Genomic DNA, 17,210 nt, shown 5'->3' with positions numbered 1-17,210 from the left:
TTTGCATTTCTTCTGAAATTTCAGTAATTGTGCAATAATTTCTTAAATTCTTGGTAGTCATTCATAATTACTATATCAGTATATAAATGAAAAAGGTAACTGTTTTACACCTGGATAAAACTGTCAACAAGTCTTGTTAAGCGCTTTTATTGTATCACGAAACCAGTCATTCATGCATGAAATTCGGCGGTGGATGAATGTAAACATTAAGATTCTGGAACATGGAAATTCAACGTCGGCGACCAGTCCATGTTAAATTGCGATGTAGGCTCCGTTTCATTGTCAGAAGACATTTGTGGACGATACACTCAGACCATTTATACATCACATAAAACAGGTCACGAATTTAATATTCAAACTTTCTATTTCCGATGAGGAGGAACATCACATGGAGAAAAGTACAAAATGTATGACGGATTTTCTAAATGACATCGACACGGAAGCCGCCATATTGTTTAGTTTCCAAGGCAAAAACTAGTTCTCACGTTATTCTAAAAATAACTGCCCAATATCGATTTACAATATTGGACAGGCAATATTGGCAGAGAATGCGTCCTTTGCAGGATGAAACAAAATATTAGAAGTAGTAAATGTTTGATTCAATATATAAATTACAATTCCACAGGTTGATCGCGCCAAAGGTGTTATAAATATAACCATTACACATGATAAAAGTGGTACCGTCACACTTCAAAACATTATACATAACTTACACACCAAAATCAATTTGATTTAATACAATATTTATTTCTGACAATATCAGATATATCCTCTGAAAATGTTATATCTTTTTGACGGGCTGTTAGATTCTTTTTTGTGGGGGCTAGTGGTATTTAAAATATGAATGTGGTAAAAATCGATGCGAAACACACAAATGTGCATATACATGCAGAAAAGCAGAAAACAATGCAAGAATAGATGCCGATTTGTTTGTAGAAATCAATGAATGCATGCATGTACTTAATTTGTATTTTCTTTGCAAATGCATTGATTATTTTAAAGGATTTAGTTTACTTATACTTTTTCATATTAGTATAATAAGATAAAATTCGAGTTAAACGTGATGTTGCAGAAATAAAAAATCATTTCATTCAAGTATTTATGTTGGCATACTCTCTGACATTTGTATTCAGTAATGCTGACAAATTCCTGAAACTTTTAATAAGTATTCACAATGACTAAACATGGCAGGAGATATGCATAATTTGTAAATATACCAGTAATCATGCACATATTCTGATACAGTTTTACGGTGACATATACACATCTACATATTTAATGGAATTCAGGCCAGGTCCATAATTATCGGCGATGCTTCTCATTTTGCATCAGTCTAAAGCTTAGTACATTACGTGTATTAGCTGTATTTTACAATATTATCCTGTTAGCATTGAAAACACAATTGTTGGTGTTTCCAGGTAAATTCATGAACATAGGTGATAGACGAAAAACTGTGTGCCAATCAGAAAACGCTTAGATTCTTGAAATAATTTATGTTATCGTTTACCGTAATTTCTGGAGTTTGGAGAAATATGTCACATTGACATTTGCAAGACAAGTCAACGGTGAGTGGAAAAGAAATGTAGACAACAATTTGAACATGGTCTACCCAAAAACGTCAGTTTTTACTCATGGTCAGACAACAGCTACAAATGGAATGCATTTCATATTTTAATGAATACGATATAATTATAAAACGATTGAAGAAGCAATATTTACCTACACAAAACGCATTGGAAAAATTATTTTCTGTGTTCTCATATTATCAAATAGAGATTTTAGAATGATATGACTGAAAAAAAACATACATATAGTCGATATGTTTAACCTCTATATGAAAGATTTAATGACCATAAGGTTATCTCACATATTATCAAAGTGAGTTCGATTTTACAGAAATGTTATAACAAAAAATAATTATAATGTTTCATTAATAAAGTATGAAATCCGTATACACACATTCAATATATGATATGAAGGTTTTATTGACAAGAAAGTTATTTCATATATTTGTTAAATGATTCTATGAATATTCAAGTTTGAAAATGTCGTACATGCAATGTAAACTAACAAAGCAATACAATAAAATTATCCAATTTAAAACCACGACGGGGATACATTTTTCAAAACATATAATCTGTATTTAACCTTTTTTTTGAAAATCAAAGCATATAGTTCATGTAAACATGACACTCTTCGAATGTTTTAGCTTTGTTATTATATCGGTTAGGCAAATGGTAACGTTTTGATTTTTACATCGTTTAAACTGATAGCTGAGTTTAACAAGAATGGGAGTGAAACAAGTTAAAATGCATCTTATACTATTATTGCTTATTGAAACATTTGAATCAGCTGTGACACTGACTGTGAGTGATGGCCAATTTCAAGAGGATACATTTAATAATGCTAGAGTAATTTTGGCACAAGATAAAATTGGTCCAAAAATGTGTGTTCAAAATTGTATGATGATCAGCACCTGTCAAGCTATTAATTATTTTCAATCGGAGCTCAACTGTGAATTTCTACAAGTCGTTCAATCTACAAATGCTTTGCAATATAAAGAGGGATCGTATTTTACTGAACGTACGAAATGGATAAGGGTATGCTATAAATAAAATATATATATATATAAATTTTAAGGCCTAGTTTCGAGTTCAATAACTTGATATAAGTTTAAAAAAAATCGAAAGGAATATCTTATAAATATGTTCTGATGGCATTGTGAACAGTTAAGATTATGAAACTGACAATTCATTGCTACAATATATTTAAAGTTCGAAACAGGAGATAAAGTTAGGAACAATTACTTTGTGTTGTTATTTAGTACGTGGTTTTAAGAATATTGTGAAAACAAAAAATACAGATATTCTAATAGAACAAAAACCTGAACGTGGAATGACACTCAATGCATTTATCATACAACCATGCATTTGCTAATCTATTAAGTTATTAAAATATTATTACCTTTATTGCTATGTTTCAAGTCTGCAAATGGGTTGAGTTTTTGTTTATAGAAAACAGGTCCATGCTTTCCCAATCCATGTAAAGACCTGAAAACCAGAACAAAATGTATCAAGACAAATACCCAAGGTCATATTTGCGTGGCATTAGGTAAGTGTTCAAGCTTTATTATAAAGTAATTCAATTTAATTGTATATTAATTCATTGAAAGTCCAGGGTAGACAAACGAGGAAAGGAATACTTTGACCCATTGAATAAATCAGTTTTCATGGTGCTGATGGAAACACTATAACGATCCACGAGTTCATGATGACGACCATAAAACTTCTGTAGTGATGACCTCAATCTTGTTGCAACATAACCCTGTTCCAGAAGCCTATATGTTAGAGTTCTAGCGCGATACAAAAAGTCTGCGTAGTTTTGGCAAGCTCTGACATAACGTATGATATGAACACTCCATACGCAGGTGCCGAAAGGATTTTGCAACAGATGAAAGGAAAATTGATAATTCTGAATGAAAAGTCATCACGTTTGTCGTAAAGTTTGGTCAATAGTTTTCCTTTACCATCTATTTCTAAGTGTAGGTCAAGATATGAGGCTGATTTCACAGTGTATGTAGTATCCTTTATCTCAAGTTCTTTTGGGTGGATGCGATGTATCAAATCCCCAAAATTAGGATTGTTTAAAGATAATACGTCATCTAACACAAGACAATTTAAATTTGCAAAACAATGAATTGCAAATCTTGCGCCGCTTTTTCTACAACCTACCATATCATGTGAGTAATCATTGGATGCAGATTTGCATGGGATTTAATAAATTGTTTTACAATATTTAGTAAAATAAATTTGTAGTTACAATTTGAAATTCATGGGATTTTTTTCTCCCATAGGACTTTTTTTTCTCCCATGGGATTTTAATTTCTCCCATGGGATTTTTTTTTCTCCCATGGGATATCTTGTGTTAAAATACAATGATAGTCATAGAGAGTGTATGCCTTACATATTCACTTAGTGCATTTTTCTTCTGTGCAGTATGAATAAAAAAGCTGAATGACTAAAAGAGAGAGGTTTTTTGTATTGTTTTGGGATGTTTTTGAAGTTTTTAATCTTTTATAGCTTTGAAATGAAATCACTTTGAAAATTCACTTATCAACCTTAAATGTAAAACAACGAAATAGAAAAAAAATATTCAAAGACACTCTGACTATAAATATGCTGTTTAAGAATATAAACTTATAATGCTGTATGAGCAGTACTTTTATCTTAGTATTTAAATAAATTATAAAAATTCTAATGGAAGTCTAAATTCAGGTCCATAATCAGCGTTTTGGCACTTCTTTTTCTTCTTGGTCAGCTTCAACCCAAGAAACATGCTTCCTTTCTCGTCTCTGTAGAATAAAACAAGTAAAAATCTTCATGCAAACAAAATATATAAAATATTTTACAATACCATTTTATTTGTAATCAAAGTGATCTTATTTTTTCTTCCTTGATATATGTTCATTTCTAATATCAACAGCTGAAATTACTTGCAATCAGACATCTAAAAGATAACATGAACAGACAAACAGACACACAGATAAAGTGCTTTCTATATAAGTTCGTGGCAGCACTTTTGATTTATTGTGCAAAGTATGAAGAACAGATGGACGGACACCAGTATGCCATAATATGTCCCGTCTCAAAAAGCAGGAGTACAAAAATTCTGGAGAACAGTGTATACCTGATATGATAAGCTATCAAGTTTGCATATACTCAATTCTGCATGATAATACATATGGTACCTTTCAATTTAGTTGAATTAATTTTCATTGCAAGCATCCTTAACGCAGTTATCTTGTAATGCACATAAGTAACATTCAATGTTAAGTCAAACATGCTGGGGGTAAGTTTAATCAAAATTAATTAAGAGACTGTGGAGAAAGCTGTCGTTGAATTTTCAAAAAATGTAACAAGTTTAGTGTAGTCTGAGTTGCTCATTTGCTTTTGTTACTTTGTGTGTATGATTTTAGTTACTTTATGTTCTTTGTTGTGTATGTCTGTTTTCCATGTCTGGTCTTTGTCCCTGAATTACATTCCTTTGATTGCCGCTATTACATTGGTTCCCTTGATTACCTTTGAAACACAAGGTATGTTAGTGGTGCAAAGAGAAGAGCTTAAAAATAATGGTCCAGTTCAACTATAATTTTAGAACAGGACTTGACAAACTCTATTTGCAATTGAATATTCACACAATAAAGATATTTGTTTTTGGCTTAATCATTTAACAAAAGCATCTGTATATAAAAAGAGATATCTTCTGATAGCAAGTAATAGTGATTTTTACCAGAACATAACATCTAGCTAGAGCTTGTTTATCTTTCCTCAGACATAGTTGGTTTAATATTTAATTTTTCAAGTTCTTCATACGTCACTCACCTTTTACGAGTCATTACTAAGAATCCTTTCATGCATCCTCTAATCTCTCTTGAACAACATAGAGCACCTTCAAAATAAAATTATACTTATTATGCATTATTTCAAAATTAGATAACTTTCAGATTCTGTATATAGACAGTAAAATGGAGTTATAAACATGTAACTGAAACAGGGGCTGGACTGGCTTCCAAAATTCTGTCACCAATTTTTTTTAATCAATGTTCAGAAATAAGAGCAAAAAGTGGTGCCAAATTAATATATTCCAATTTTTTTTAAAAAATATGACAGTACTAAGTCCACTGATGAATGTCCATGAGAAGAAAAAATTAAAATCAGTACAACTTATATGCCATATATATACAATTTCCACATCGTAACACAATTTCTCTTCAAACACAAGAAATCTTACATCCCAATTCCCACTAATGAAAACTTGCATCCAATCTTCAGTGTGTGATGGACAGGTTGAAAAACTAAACTAGTATTTTTATTTTTAAAATGCTAAAATCAAAACTCTGTACTACATTTGGGTCTAGAAGCACTGAATCTATTATGGTTTCAAATGATCATATCTATATTGTTAATTTCAAATTTAAAGCCTTTCTGAATTGTTAATACAGAAGATTCACAACATAAACAAGTTACATTTGTACCCATAACTATCCATATCTACATTTTAACAAAGAAAAAACATTTGTACTGTATCTTATGTGAGACAGTACCTACCTCTATCTAGTTTGTCTTACTGAGTGCACAGATAAACTTATGGAACATATGCAAAATGTATTATTCATGCATTCAAAAATGGTCATTGCTTATACTGTTTTAGTCACATTTTTCACTCGATATTTATTCCATCACTTGTAGAAGAATTACCATTGCAGTACATAAATAAAAATCATTGCTTAAAATATGCAAACTATAAAGTTTGACTCTGCTATATTTGCCAAAAAAATGGCAAACTATTGAAAAAAAAATTCCAACAAAAAAGGGGGGTCTAATCCAGACCATACCCTTTGAAAAACCATCATGTTTACATGGTTTTAGTAAACATTATCTGGAAGTGAGTCCTGCTGTTGTTGTCCAGTACATGCAACCCCACTTGTAGCAGTAAAATGGTTATGACTGAGTGATCCTTCAATTCGCGTTTATTTCCATTTAGTAAACGACAATATCGAATACTCGGGGATGAATGATACTAACCTGTTTCTATTTTGGAAAGAACGAGTTTAAAATATTAATTGCATCCAAGATTTTGAAAGCAGTGAAAGTTCTTATTCTCGCGTGCTTATTCTTATGCGAAGAGTTTCTCAATAAGTTTGGAATTACAGGGGAAAGAAACGAATTATGGTGTAATGTGACAAGTTATGATTTGACCACGGACCAAAAGGTAACAACACATGGAAACGTTCTATCGTGCACCATATTTCACACTCCTAGTATTTTAATCGTAAGTACATTTTTTATCAGGCTTTCTAAAACTCAGACAGCACGTCAAAAACCAACCCAATTTAATTTTATTTCTTGTTTAGAAACAGTTACTGATCATATAACCAGTCTTAGTTTTTTATTTGTTTTTTTTTGCGCTAAATAGAGAAAAAGTATGCACAAAAATGTAGATTGTAAATGAAATTTGCACCGAAGCATCGTTTGTTTGGTAGGTTTTTCTTCACCGTGAATTACTTTTTATCCAACATGAATCACTTTTCCATTACCAGTGTCTGAATTGTATGTTGACTGGTACTTAACATTTGATCTAAACGGAACCTTTCAGGTCTCTCCTAAGTGTTATTTGTACAAATTTGTTGTTAAATTTGTACCAAGTCTGCAAAAATATTTAACAAAACGGACTTATTACAAAAAAATGCCTTACTAGATGTAAACTAAGATTATCATCACATTTCTTGTTTGTTGAAACTGGGGATTACTATGGTATAGAGATGTCAAATAGATAGTGTGCTTTGTGCACAATGAAAAGTGTCGAGGATGAATTTCATTTTGTATCGAGTTGTGACGCCAGTATGTCTAGCCTTATTATTTTAGAAGCCCCTCCTCTTTCAAAATATAGTACATGCATATATTTCAAAATCACTGGAAATTTCAAGGTGATGCGTAATTTATGTAGGTTCCTTTTCCATGTATTTACAGTCTGAACTTAAATACTTTAATTATGATTGTGTATTTGCATTTGTAACGTATATTATCTTCTGTTCAGTTGTAAGAATACTGGGATATGTACTGTTGTTTCTTGTAACTTTATACTGGTGAGCATGATTGCCTTATTTAACTTATACAGATATTGGTTTGAATTGATCTTTACAATGAATTTAAAAAAATCAACATCTGCAGTCAAAATGTATACGTAAAACTCATATTTTCGTTTATTACGAGAAAATGACTACAGGTATTAACAGCTCGATATTCCGTTTTACTGTTAATTAAGTACAAAATACAGGAAGTGGTCGGTTTAGCTGGGGGCACTTATAATCTAGGTAATAAATACATCCCGTAATATGGCTTCGTACGTGTTTCGTGTGGCAGATCAAGATATTTACAAAATAGGAGCTGACATAGGACCCTAAATTTACCCAGGAAAATTATGAAAATGATACATTCTATTCATTTTTATCGAAAATATGTGAAGCAACTATTTGTTTGATTATTTCTTATGCACAAATGTCACATTAAAAAATCAATTTATACGGGGACCAAGGACAACCGCCATAAAACCTGGTTTAATCCTCAATGTGCAAAGGAAATGCCTGTACCGAGTGACGATGACCATTGCAATGGTTGCAAACTTTCCGGTTGTACTTTGATAATACCATTTAAATTTTATGCAGACTTTTCATTTTGACTCTCATATAGAGTTTATCACTTCGATAACTTTGTTAATTAACGATTCATTTGTTATGGACAAATATTCATGTTTGTCTCTCACCCTTTGTTTTACGGTAATATTCTACACATAGCATGGAAAGCTCGATACTCGCCCAATAAGTAAACTAAACTGTTGAATAGGCTTATTCGTAAGGGATATGTTATGATATTCTTGTCAGATCTTTAAGGATGACATTTTTTTTGGTATTTCATTGATTCGCTCATGGAGTCTTTAAATAGAAATTGGACCACTATAGGTGAGTTCGCCAATCTCATTATAGATGTCATATTCACTAATTTTCATATCATTAAGTGTTAAATTGGTTGGCAAATATACAACGAAATAAACAATTAGCAAATTCAGGATTAGAATCCCAATTTTCAAAACTTTATAACTTTGTTATTTTATATCCAATTTTGGTTCTGTAAAATGTTTCATTTAGATAAAATAATTCATATTTGTGTGTTAATTTTTTACTCTTTTACTTAAAAAATAAATTTGAAATGATATTTATATGTAAACCTCTATTATCATTTAAAATTATTTTAAAATTTTTATGCTCACATAGTCTAATTACTGAATATTTATTTTAAAATTCCGTGGATAAAAAGAGTATTATTGGCAGTGTAGAGAACCAAAAGAATTTTTCAATTATCTTAAAAAACGAAAACGTTATGATGATATAAAGTTGATGCCCCATGCCACTCAAGGGATTTTTTTGCCAACCAAATCCAAATCACAGGTAAGTGATGACATCACGAAGAACTCTCCTATACTTTAAAACAGTTTTTGGCATGACATGGGTTGTGTCCTTATTGTATGACGTGTGAAGCACCGTGGCTCAACCGCGCATGGGAAGAATTGAAATTGATTTTACATATGATAGGGACATCCAGACTTGGGACCGGCAAGTTATCCTGGCGGAGTTAATGTCCATTTAAAAAATTTTTCAATACTAGATCCAATAACAAGGTAAATCTTTTTAAGTGTAGATTACGTCTTTTTGGCATTTTTTTGGATATATATATTCTTAACTTCTATTTTATTTTCATATTTTTATGAAATATTTGATATCACTACCTTTTACAGGTAGACTGACACAATTAGTGCCAGTCTTTTTTAAGCGCAATTCAACCACGGTGAAATATGGTGGGACAATTAAACTAGTTTTTCATCCAATTGGCGCAAAAGTTGAATAGAAAAACGCGCAATGTACACTTTCATTGAACTTCAACGTGTAGACACTTGGTAACCAATATGAACTGTACAAAATAGTATGTTCAGTGTACACCAGGTATAGATTGTACATGTAGATTCCACCGTATAGTGTTTCGAAAAGTAGAATGGGTGAATCTTATTACACGTATGTACAATACAGTTTAATGCATATCATATAAATTGTAGCTATAACCAGAGGTATGACAAAGTTTAGAGCTTCAGTTTCCCTACATGTATGTACGCGATTTTGAAATTATACAATTAAGGATTTTTACTGTAATGTTGGAATATACTAGTATACCTTTGTCATCATCTCATCTGTAAAAGCTTCTTGTATATAACGCACTTTTGTACACTATATACACACGGATGATCAGAACTGTAAGGGAACGAACATCTTCTACTGCAATATTAGACAGGTAAATCCTGTCACCTGTTGAGTCATCTGTTCTGTCTGAGCCATAAAACAATTATTTTTTTTTTAAATTACCTCAGGGCGATTCTATTCGTCACCTGGCCTGTATAGTGTCGTACGTGAACTTAACCGAGATTTTGAAAGTGGGTTCTAAAAGGGGTGTGTCATAGTATAATATTTGCTCATTTTCACCACAATTTTGCATGAAATTATCCACATTAATCCAATTATATCATTTTTAATACTTCTTTTTTGAATATAACAACCAAAGGATTTTGATAGGCTATTATAAAAGTCCTTGTATATAATTATATTTACTGAAAGGATCTGCTTACTAGTGAATGAGTTTTTTTTTCTTTTAATTTATATAAGGTTTTTATAATTTTACTAGCGAATTAAAACCGTACATGTAACAGGGAGTTATAATTAATTACAGGTCTATGCGTGTAACTGATTTTACAGTCCATGCTTTGATTTACATTACAAAACCGAATTACTGCAGCCCGTGAAAGAGGTTCGCTTGCATGGAAGTTATTTTCTGATATGGTACTATCCTATGGACGAACGGAAATGCCAGCATCTTACGTTAGATCTGGGTATTAAAATGTACACGTACTATGTTTAATCAAGACAAAGTCCCGAGAAAGTGCAGTTTCATTCGTTAGCCCAAGGATTTATATTATATATAGCATTTACCTAAATATAACTCCTTCGCTAGCTATGAAATAACTTTTTGTACAACTATTTACTACGTTACTGGAATGCTCATCTTGTGCGTTCCTGCATCGATAAAACAACAAGTGTTATACGAAAGGATAATTACAGAGGAAACCTAGAATATGTATTGTCGAAACGGGATGCCGAAATCTCGCATGACACAAGACGCTTTTATATACGGTTCATTCCCCGCTATGACCTCGTCCAAGCAGCGAGATAAGTGTTGACGCTGCAGTCGTTCAGAAACTAACGAACTCAATACAGCAATGAATGCATACGTCAAGGTCCGACTACAGTAAGTTAGGAGTTGTACTGCTCCAGAAAATCTGCATGATTTGCTCTGACTACTCTGCTCCTGAAACAGGCTCCTCCTTCCACAGTCACAGGTTGGGAACTACAGCTGAATCCTCGTGCGGTGTTTACCCATTATAAAATTATAATTTAAAATACCCGGATGAAAATTTTTGCTTCGCAAGTTCAATGTTTTTATTTATATTTAATCAGCTTGCAAAATCAATATTTCTATTTGAAAATATGTCTTGTCAATTAATGGGGAGTTTTTTCAGCTATACTTATTTAGTGAAAAAATTAACACCCAGCCCTTTTTACAATTTCTGGATCTGCCCAGCATATAGCTACTTATCTGTCAAAGAAGCATTAAAGTATTTGCAATCAATTCAACTTCATTTGAACATTAATTACAAGAACAAGTCACAAGTTTTCAGTCAGTAGAATATATTTACAATTTGTTTACTTATAGTTCAAAACAGGCACTACCTGACAATCCTGCAAAAAGTTTTAACTGGATTTGTTGCTTAGTGTGTGTTCCTAATACATGTTAGTTCTTAAAAGTCTTAAATAGAACTTAAAATAAGATATGCTGTGTGCAAAGATTGAAATATGTTAATTGACATTTGTTTTTTGGTATTTGGTTTTTTTGGGGGTTTTTTTTGGAGGGGCGAGGGTTCAATACCAACAGAAAGTTTTCAACAGAACCATATTTAACTCAATCTTTACACATGTGGCTGGCATTTTGATACTTGTACAACTAAATTTGTCTAGCTGTATTTTAATTTTTTCAGAACTTTAAGTGAAGACTTGTATTTAAAAGAGATACACTTACACATTTCTTACAGAAGAATATTGACCAATTAAAAAGAGCGATTATCATTTGACCCATTTACTGTAGCAGTAAGTACTTATACATGCAATACTCAGTGATTATTAAATGATTAAACAATGTTTTTTCATCCACAGGTATGCATTTTTTAACATAATCTTGATGACATTGTCAATAGGCTGAAACAGTTTTGCTTTGAATACACAGGACGCTTTCATGACACACATTTTAATAGAAGTTACACTTAAACTCGCAAAATAGTAGTGGAGATGTTTGATTTTGTTTTTCGTTTCAGAGACTATCAGAAACTTTCACGCATACTATTTGAATGATTAAAAAGTCATCTATTTTTTTATATTATTAAAATTAGAAAGTTAGGCTTTATGTAAAGATATAATATATGCACTAGACCAATAAAAGGAGATAATTAAACTGATTGGTTTTTAATGTGAAAACCTTGTTAGCACAGTTCTTCCAAAACCACTCAAGTTATTTAAAAAAATATGTGAAGAAATGCATCAGTAGAGATTCAATGCAGTACTTTTAGCTTTGTATACTGTAGAGACAACCTGATAGTACCAGATGACTATTAATACATTGACCAACCTGATGGATTGGGTTTTGGATCCTGTAGTGAGAGCAACATGTGATAACTTGTAATACAGGTATTCCTATATATGCATGGTAAAGCATTACTTGTACATGATTTTGATGTTTTTTTTAGGTAATCAGTTTACTTCAAATTGTTATTAATGCTGTGCACTCTGTAAGTTAATTGAGCACAAGAAGCATATTACTTGTAGTTAGTTTTTCAACTTAGCACATTAAGTTCTGTCTTTATACATAAATGAGTTCCATATAAATCAGAATACATTAATAAGTTAGAAATATTTGTAAGAAACCATTAAGAGTTGAAGACCTACAGATTATGCTTTGCATGGCTTTGAAAAGTGAGGGGGTGGTTGTTGCCTGCTGAAACTGACCAATCACCTTCATAGTAATTAGTCAGCCAGTAACACAAATCATGTTTACATTAGGTTGTTACTTTATTATCTTTCAAGGTAGGTTTTTGATAATTGGCATGTTGTTAAGCATTTTTAAGATGTATAGCCTTCTACATGCTCTAGGGTTAATTACCATTGACCTTGACATCACATTTTTGTGCTTTGTTTGCATTTTTTTAAATTAAAAATCTACCCAACACTATGACATTTTTAGTTCTTAACTATTTTGTAGGTATCATTATTGGTTGGGACTCTATGGTCATAATAGCTACTGGTATACAGCAAGAAACTCCGGCAAAATTTTAAGAGGATTTTCACATTATACTTAAGAGTAACACTATCATGATCAGATCATCACTACAAAGTGTGCAGTACATAACATGAGCTTTTACTATTATTACCATCAAATGAGAAATTGAGAATTTTGTTTTGGTGATACTGGAGTACAGTTGTAAAGAAAACATCATTGCTACCTAAATATGATATATGTACATACATGTACTTGTGACTGCTAATATTATTCCCACTGAAGCTAAAGTATTGACATTCAAGAAATAATTTAGATGTATCAGCCGCATTCACAGAAGGGAGGGTAAAATTGAAGGAAACTGTAGGGGTTCAGACATAAGCAACAAACATGTAAATTTTGAAATAGGAATGTAGTTACACGTTTATTCATCAGAAGAAACCATTTCATTTTATTCAAATCCCCACCATTGCAAAAACGGTTTTAATTTTTTTTAAATAATCATTGATAAATGTCTGCCGATTCAGGAAAAACTTAGAACATACATTATTGTACGTTACTATGATTTGATGTGCTGTAATGTGTATCTAGCATTCATTTTGTGTTTAAGTAATTTTATATGTGTTTACATTCATGACAATATTAGGTGTTTTTATTAAGTCTATGTTAGCCAGATTGGAATAGTTTATATGATCTGTGGTTTTTGCCCATGATATAAGGTTCAAAATGATAAGTTAGACTTTGATTCAGACATTTAATTCCTGTCAAATTGCATGGGCATCTATTTCATATCCTTGGAAATTATGAAAGAAGGTTTAGGCGTTAAGTTGCTCATTTTTGCCAACATTTTGCACAAAATCAACCCAATTTTTTACACAAAAGGGGATGTATTAAATAAAGTTGATTTTGCATTTTAACACTTTTTGTTTAAGAATGGACATAAAATGCCAAAAAATACAGATACTTTTGTGTTGAATGTGGATATGGTTATCAAATGTGATGATAGACTAAACTTTTTGTAGTTTATCAACAATATCAGTACTTTTGCAATGCAAAAAAAATGAACTATATTTTGTTATAACGCATGTTCAAGAAATAACACTTATCAAGATAATTTAGCTTCAATTCTTTTTTAAGTTGAATAATTTAATACATAAAAACATGCATATTCCTTATAAAATTTAATAAAGTAATAAATATCTCTTCATACACATGTACCCATTTTTATATGTTTCTAACTGTATTGATTTACAAATAAAAAATCCTATGGGACAAAAATAATCCCATGGGACAAAAAAAAATCCTATGGGACAAAAATAATCCCATAGGAGAAAAAAATCCCATGGGAGAAAAAAAATCCCATGGGACACAAAAAAATTCCATGGGATTCTATGAAAATCCCATGATTTTTAAATTGAAACTATAAGTTTATTTTATCAAAAAATATATAATAAAATGCATTTCATTAAATCCCATGCAAATCTGCATGCAATGGTTACTCACATGACATGGTAGGTTGAAGAAAAAGCGGCGCAAGATTTGCAATTCAGTGTTTTGCAAATTTAAATTGTATTGTGTTGTCTATAGAGCAGAAACTGAGATTGAAGGATCTAGCCAAAGAATATTCTTTCTTTCTGATCAGATTAGGTATAAAGTCAGCCTCATAAGAGTGAATAAATAGGTCAGCAAGTAAAGGAGCACAATTTGTTCCCAATTGCCGATCGTTTGTTGACAAACACGCCCATCACACTGGACAAATATGTTGTCGATTAAAAATTCCAGCATTTGTAAACATCTTCCTCTGTATATTTTTTATTTGGAATTTGGAATTATTTCATACAAAGTGTGAGGACGCTCTACCAAGAACTATATATTTGTATCTAGGTGTACCATCTTTTTTGGAAAAACAACGATGTATAATGTTTTTAAGTCGGGATTTCAACTGAGTATGGGGAATAGAAGTATACAGTGTTGAAAAGTCATAGGTTTTAATGCTATTATATTCAGATAATAGTCTTAAACTGATTGTCTCCAAAAGATCTTTCGAATTTTTTAGTATTCACATTGAATTAATACCGCTACGGGAGTAACAAGTGTCGTGGTAGGACTGCAGGCCCTCTTTGACAGTTGTGAGTATAGAAGTTAAAAGTTTTGAAAGAGGTTTGGTGGTACATTTTGCAGATCCAGCTATGAAACGTTGTTTGTATGGATTCTTGTGAAATTTAGATATCCGGTACATAGACGGTAAATCACAATCATCGTCCTTGGTAGGGAGACCAAAAGAGGGTAGCACAGTTTTATGGTTTTCCACAATCTCTTCTTTGGAGAGAGTGGTAACAGTATAGGTCTTATCACTGCTATTATTTTCTACGTCTACTTCTGATCATAAATATTGGATATAAAACGTTTTTGCAGACAAAAAACAATGTTGTTTTGGGCTTTGTCTACTGGTACGACAACATATTTGTCATGTATAGTAGACAATGTTTTTGCTACATCGGGGTCTTTGAAAACTGATGTAGCCTTGGCACTCATTGACCTTTCATTCGTTTCAAAATTAAAAACCTTACGCCCTTTAACCACTCTGACAGAGAAAGAGTAATCAAGAGAACCAATGCCGTAGCGGTAATCAAAAGAATGTAATCCAGGGACAAAGACCAGAAATGGAAAACAGACATACACAACAAAGAACATAAAGTAACTAAAATCATACATATAAAGTAACAAAAGTAAATGAGCAACACGGACTCCACTAAAAACTGGGAGCATGGACCAGGTGCACAGGTAGGGTAAGCGTCCTCTGCTTCTCTGAATCAATGTCTTCTTGTTCTTGTTTTATCCATTATCTTGCATAGTCCTCGACGGCATCCATAAGAACTTTAAAGTTATAATTCCAATTTATGGAGCGTGGTTCACGGTACTTGGGACCTTTAGAAAGGATATTACGCAGAGATTCGTTTTCGATAATGGTTAAATTTCCCTTAACGACGTGACCAGAAGGACCATATTTGAATGGAGAGGTTTTGCAAGAACAGTCAGGTGGTTTAGCCTTGAAGTCCTCAATCTCGAGGTTCTGTAATAGCCTTTAATTGAAAATTTTGGATGCAATAGGTGAAGTATAGGAATAGGAAATAATTGGTATAGATTTGTCTTTGAAATATGGGGGAATTTGTTGGTAACGTTTTTGTGATAGAGGATGGAGCCAAATTAATTGCATATATACCTTTGTTGACAAATGGTAGTGAAAGAAATGATAGTTTTTCTTCATCTTGACTTTTCACACAAACTGGTTTAAAGAGTCTGTGGAGACCAATATCCAAAATGATGGCAACAAGTCATGAAAAACGTTATTTTAGATACATAAATTATCCCTAACTGCAAGTTATCTGGTTTCTTTTCGATACTGCGAAGCTAAAATAAATTTAGTCCCGTAATTTTAATCAAGGTCTTTAACTCGTCAAAAAAGGAAAATGAAAACCGAATTCTGTAGAAATCGGTTTTCAGATATGATTATATTTTTTTGTAATTTGTCTCCTTAGAAATGTATGAAATTCATAGAAGGTAAACCTCAATGTTTGAAAATGGTAGTGAGGTACGGTAAGCCAAATTCTTAGGGTAATGGTAGAGAGGTATCATAGACTGAACATAGAGTCCTTTATACAAAATGGTCGTATGTTGTTAGAAACCAGCCAGTTAAGGATTGATTGATTGATTGTTGGGGTTTAACGCCCGAGCATCAATACTTCAGCTATATTCAGGCGATGAACATGAAATAATGATGATATTAAAAAAGGGATGGGACACAAGGATAATAGGGTCGACAAATTTTGATTGCCACAAGAAAATGTGAGGGATGGGTAGGGTCGGGCAATTTAGCTCCTGTGGCGGAGCGCAAAGGTTCCTACTCATATGGAATACCACAGCAGGGGCCTTTAACGTGCGAGGAACGTAGCATCTTTCCAACACGGTGCACCACTATGGTTTGCGCTCAGGTTTTTCTGTATTTTAGCCTAATAACCCAAGCATGTAACACGTCAGGGGTACCCAATTCCAACACCTGGGGCACACATCTCAGTTGCTCTGTGGGCAGAGTGCTTAGTCCCCGGCTAGGTTTCTGAGCACTATTTAGTTGCTTTTTACGACAAGCTTAGCGGTGTTTGAGGCATTTTTTTTAGTTAAGGAAATGTAAGTTAGGTATGAAAGTTTCGACTGTTTAAAAATTGAAGA

The 17,210-nt window shown here is 32.3% G+C and overlaps 1 long non-coding RNA gene across 1 annotated transcript; it reads right to left on the bottom strand.

Moving 5' to 3' along the window:
- Nucleotides 1-3,830: 3,830 nt before the first annotated feature.
- LOC148598715 (uncharacterized) lies at nt 3,831-6,731 on the bottom strand. The gene is made up of 3 exons (XR_015918303.1): nt 6,585-6,731; nt 5,382-5,448; nt 3,831-4,351 (listed from the first exon to the last, which is right to left on the bottom strand). It is a non-coding gene; the product is annotated as an uncharacterized LOC148598715 (long non-coding RNA).
- Nucleotides 6,732-17,210: the final 10,479 nt, after the last annotated feature.

The sequence above is a fragment of the Perna viridis genome, chromosome 14 (genome assembly GCF_037379345.1).
Source record: "Perna viridis isolate PV_CMFRI_1.1 ecotype Kerala chromosome 14, ASM3737934v1, whole genome shotgun sequence".
Lineage (NCBI taxonomy): Eukaryota > Metazoa > Mollusca > Bivalvia > Mytilida > Mytilidae > Perna > Perna viridis.
Note: the sequence above shows the minus strand (reverse complement) of the source record. Positions and strands in the feature narration are given on the sequence as shown.